This window comes from Octopus bimaculoides, chromosome 18 (assembly GCF_001194135.2).
Source record: "Octopus bimaculoides isolate UCB-OBI-ISO-001 chromosome 18, ASM119413v2, whole genome shotgun sequence".
In the NCBI taxonomy this organism is placed as follows: domain Eukaryota; kingdom Metazoa; phylum Mollusca; class Cephalopoda; order Octopoda; family Octopodidae; genus Octopus; species Octopus bimaculoides.
This window is the reverse complement of record NC_068998.1, coordinates 15,222,662-15,228,214: the sequence shown is the minus strand read 5'-3', so window position 1 is coordinate 15,228,214 and position 5,553 is coordinate 15,222,662. Positions and strand designations below refer to the sequence as shown.

Genomic DNA, 5,553 nt, shown 5'->3' with positions numbered 1-5,553 from the left:
AGCGTGGCCGTTTTCGTGCGGGTGACACGTAAAAGCACCCACTACACTCCCTGAGTGGTTGGCGTTAGGAAGGGCATCCAGCTGTAGAAACTCTGCCAAATCAGACTGGAGCCTGGTGTTGCCATCCGGTTTCACCAGTCCTCAGTCAAATCGTCCAACCCATGCTAGCATGGAAAGCGGACGTTAAACGATGATGATGATGATGATGATGATAGAGAGAGAGAGAGAGAGAGAGAGAGAGAGAGAAAATAAACCTGGTGAAGAGATTTCAAATATGGAGAACCATAACTGATGAACTTGTACGTAACCAGGGCAGCTTCATCCTAATTGTTGTCAGAAATTCAGAGATTATAACTTTCAGTCATAGCTCCTGTACATCACTTATTTCTCTTCATATCCATTATTCTTGTGAGTGAGCTTCTATATGCTTGCTCTACTTGCTAAAAATAGCAGTCAAATCTTTCTCATTTAATTCTATCATCTTAAATAGGGAAAGGGCACATTAGATGATATAGTCTTTGCTGTACTTCTAAGGAAGAGAAGTGGTGGTCACTGTTGAAATGTTTTTGATTATAGGTTGTTGTTGTTGTTTGGCCTGGAGTTGAACAGTAATATCAGCAGCAATAGCTGATAAAACAAATAAAGATGGTTCTTTGAGTACATCTGCCTGGCCTTGATTTCTTGAGAGATAAATCTTCACTAGGTGGAATGCTAGGTAACATTCCCTGATGATGTAGTTACCTGTTGCTGACTGGTAGGCAAAATGAGATGTAGAGAACTTAGACAATGCAATCCTACTGAGTTTGATTCCCAGATTGGGCTGTGTGTTGTGTTCTTGAGCAAGACACTTTATTTCACGTTTCTCCAATTGATTCAGCTATAGAAATGAGTTACAATGTCACTGGTGCCAAGCTGTATCGGCCTTTGCCTTTCCCTTGGATAACATCGGTGGCATGGAGAGAGGTATGAATGGGTGACTGCAGGTCTTCCACAAACAACATTGCCTGGACTTGTGCTTCAGAGGAGAACTTTCTAGGTGAAATCCCATGTTCATTCATGACCGAAGGGAGTTTTTCTCTTTTTAACTCTGTGTGGCCTATTTCTCTATCACACAATGGAATGTATGAATGCAATGCATGTAAATAAATATCGACATTTTGTGAAAAAAAAAATTTTTTTTGTCATCTTCCTCCTGGTATTGAGGGCAGGCTTTCATTAAGTTCTTAAAAGTTGTCTTTTACAAATACTCCAAAGAAAATTTCATTTCATAATGTTTGAATAAGTCATGTCTAGTTGCAAACTGCCAGAATTTTTCATTAAACTGCTTTCATTAAATAATAACTTGGCATATTTAACCCTAATCTTATGATTTTCTTATTTGCAGGTCAAGGTTTCCACCGAACCACATTTTATGTGTGATATTTCCAGATCTTCAGACCAATGCCAGCATTGAGACCAGAATCAAAATCGCTACATGTCCTCACTTCCTCTTAATTTATATTATTATTATTACTATCATCATCGAAAGCATAATAATAATAATAATAATAATGATAGTAATAATAATGATAGTAGTAGTAGTAATAATAATAATAATAATAATGATACTAATAATAATAAGAGTAATAATATTAATAATTAAATATTAGTAGTAGTGATATTAATGCTGTTGCATTACAGCACCATTAGGTCTTCAGATTTGTCTGTGCAACAATGCCATATCTCCTCATTGTCTTTTATTTCATATAACAGTCATTTAATAATATACAGATTTGAATTGATTCAGTGACAGACAAAATACCTTATATCTCTTTGGTTTCCGAATTTGACTCCTGCAAGTGTCTACTTTATTATTCAACCATCCAATGTGGATATAGCAACTAAGCATTTTCAAGGTTTGAGTTCATCAATTGTTCTTGTATATTTGTGTTAGAAATAATAGAACTTATAATAAATTGCTGTCTCATGAGGTTCCTGGGTGGGACTTGAACTCAGTTTGTACAAATGCCAAAGCAAAATCTAAGCGTCATAAGAATAGCAATAATAAAGAAATACAGAAGCCATACAAAAGCTCACGACACTATACACTGACCCCAAAATAGCTCTGCTAGGAACAGCTCATATCTTGCACAAGACACTGTTAATTCAATAGTATAGCTCTAATAGAACAGTCTTCACACACAACATACTCTCCATACAATAAGCACCATATAATCTAAAACAATACAACTGTCACAGCATGTACCATGTAAGATTAAGGGCCATGAAAGCAACACAACCTTCATTACACACACCACACAACAAACACTAATATAAAATAAGAAACAAAACCCCATAACAAAACAAACTGATGCAGAACACCAACAGTAGGAGTCTGTTCTCCCTCAATACTCGTAAGAATGCAATGCTGCATACACATCTTGGGGATACAGAGGTGCACCAGGTGGTGCAATTGAAACTTGCATGAAATTACTGAAGGAAAATAAAATAATAATAGTTTCTGATTTAGGTACAAGGCCAACAGGTTTTAGTGGAAGGGATTAGTCATAACCATTGACACCAGTACTTGACTGGTACTTCAAGGAATGGAAGGTAAAGTTGACATTGGTGGGATTTGAAATCAAAATGAAAGGAGCTTGCCCAACACTGTAATGTTTCTGCCAGTTTACTGTCTCCAGTAGTCGTAGTAGTAGTAGTAGTAATAATAATAATAATAATCCTTTCTACTATAGGCACAAGACCTGAGAATTTGCAGGAGGGGACTACTTGATTGCATCAACCCTGGTGCTTAGCTGGCACTTATTTTATCACCCCCCCCCCCCAAAAAAAATGATGAAAGGCAAAGTAGACCTCAATTATGGTCTGAGTTCAAATTCAACCAAGGTCAACTTTGCTTTTCATCTTTTTGGGGTTTGATAAAGTAAGTACCAGTTGAGCATTGGGGTTAATGTGATCCACTTGGCCCTCATTCAAAATTTCAGGCCTTCTGCCTAATGTAGAAAAAATTATTATTATTAGCACTATTGTCACTAGGAATTGAATCTTTAGATTGACTTGTAACACATTCTTGACAAATCTCTTTTCAACCATTTATTTGATTGTAAGTTAGGTTTTATGGATGAAAAAACAACACCAAAAGGAATCTATTTTTTTTTTTTTTTATGACAGAACAGGAATAAGACATTACAAGAGAAAGAGCAGTATCCACCTTTTCAACTGACTGATTTTTTTAAATATTATGTTATAACCCCCCCCCCCTTTTCTTTTTTCTCAGTTTGTGTTGCTGTTCTTATGCCACAAAGCTGTGTATTGCCTGCAATCTCAAACAATATTATCAGGTACACACACACACACACACACACACACACACACACACACAATGTTTGCATTATCGGCATTGTCATCATCATCATCATCATCATCATCATTAAAACAGCAAAAACAATAAAACATTTCATGTCTAGTTTACCATGCTTGTATGGGTTGGATAGGTTTTGCCCACTTGTAATAGTCTGCCTCATCTGGCACACAAAGCAACAGAAAAAATGCGCCAGTCAGCTAGCCAGCTAGTCAATTCTATTGCAGTGTATGTCATCTTGCAGTATGGAATAATAATAATAATAATAATAATAATAATAATAATAATAATAATGATGATGACAATAATAATAATAATAATAATAATTTTAACACCTACTTTTCCATGTTCTCATGGGCCAGATGGAATTTGTTGAGGTGAATTTTCTATAGCTTAATGCCCTTCCTGATATCAACCTCACCTTTTTTCCAAGTAAGGTAATATTTCCCCAAACACCTTTTTACAGAAGACTGTTAATAAAGGTTACCACTTGCATGATGTTGACACTCATTTACAGCAATTATGCAAAGTCAAGGCAAAAACACACACACACACACATCTTTTAAGATCATTTACGGGAAACTTTTTTTTGATATGCATATGAAAGCTCCTATTTTATCATGCCAGCTACAATCTAATGATACCGACTGGCAATAGCAGTTTTTTTGGGGTTTTACTGATCTGTGCTGATAGAAATCCAGGAATACGAACTTTGGTTGTAAGAAACGTGATTTGTGGAAATGCACGTAGCGATGCACTAAAATCTTATACATTCCATTTTCAGATTATTATTATTATTATTACTACTATTTATACATACTCTTTACTCTCTTTTACTTGTTTCAGTCATTTGACTGTGGCCATGCTGAAGCACCACCATTAGTCGAGCAAATCGACTCAAGGAGATTATTCTTTGGAAGCCTAGTACTTATTCTATCGGTGTCTTTTGCCGAACCGCTAAGTTACGGGGACATAAACACACCACCATGTGGTTGGGAAACAAACTTCTTACCACACAGCCTCATCTTATTTTGTAAGTGATATTAGAGGGTTGTTGTATGTGACAAGTCTAACACTCCCTTCTCTCTTGCAACAGTTTTAGTCAAAGTTACTTTACCCCCTAGGCAGATAATATGCAATCTGCCTTTCAGAGTTTGCATTTTACTTGTTAGTAATGTAATGATGTAGTGTTTGTAAAAGAAAGAGGCAGAGAAAGCTTAAGAAAGAGATTGAGACAGAAGAGAAAGGAACAGAAAGTGAAGGATATGAAAAAAATTATATAATAATAATAATATAATAATGCTGAATAACTTAAAAATAAAGATTAATACTTAGAATATGAAATGAAGGTGTATGTATATCTATATCTGTGTACACACACACACACATTACAAAGGCGATAATAATTTCTTTATAATATATGGCAGGATTAGAAGTTTCAATTTGAAACTAAGAAATAAAGAAAAAGATGCATTGAATGCATTTAATTAATTTTTTAATTGTTTTGTTGCTTGTTTATTAGATATTTGTTAAAATTTCTACTTAGGGGCAATCATGTATAGAACTATTTCATTCTTTTCAGAAATCTTCTACATATACAGTATATACATCTCTCTCTCTCTCTCTCACACACACACACAACTTATACACATGCATACACGCGTGCGCACACACACATACACACACAATTATGTGTTTGTGCGTGTGTGTGTCTGCATATATATGTGTGTATCTAATAATAATGATGATGATAATAATGCTAGTAATAATGAAAATAATAATAATTTATTCAATGAAATCCACTTGTGCAATCTAAGAAAAAACAAGTTCTACATGACTGACTGGTGGTGCAGTTCCTTGTAACTGCATCAAGTCCAACTTGCCAAAATGTTACTGCAATTTTCTATGTATCTCGTAGGTATGAAACCCTGTTTTTCATGCCTAACCTTTTCCAGTTTACCATTTATTTAATGCAATTATTACAAACTATCTTACTTGTGCACATTCCAAGGAATGTTCTTTTTTTCTCTTCACCCTTCTTTTTGTTTTAATTTTCTTTTGAACAACAAGAAGCAATCCTTGCACTTTCTTCATGAAAAATATTTATGTATCATCCATTTTTCATTTGCATCATTTTTAAAATTCTTCGTTGCACACACACACACACACACACACACACACACACACACACACAC

The 5,553-nt window shown here is 35.0% G+C and overlaps 1 long non-coding RNA gene across 1 annotated transcript in view; it reads left to right on the top strand.

Moving 5' to 3' along the window:
- The window catches only part of LOC128249825 (uncharacterized), an 8,672-nt gene extending 3,815 nt beyond the window's left edge, over positions 1-4,857 (top strand). Inside the window, exon 2 of the long non-coding RNA XR_008265952.1 lies at positions 1,385-4,857. This is a non-coding gene — a long non-coding RNA (uncharacterized LOC128249825). The remainder of the gene's footprint in view (positions 1-1,384) is intronic.
- Positions 4,858-5,553: the final 696 nt, after the last annotated feature.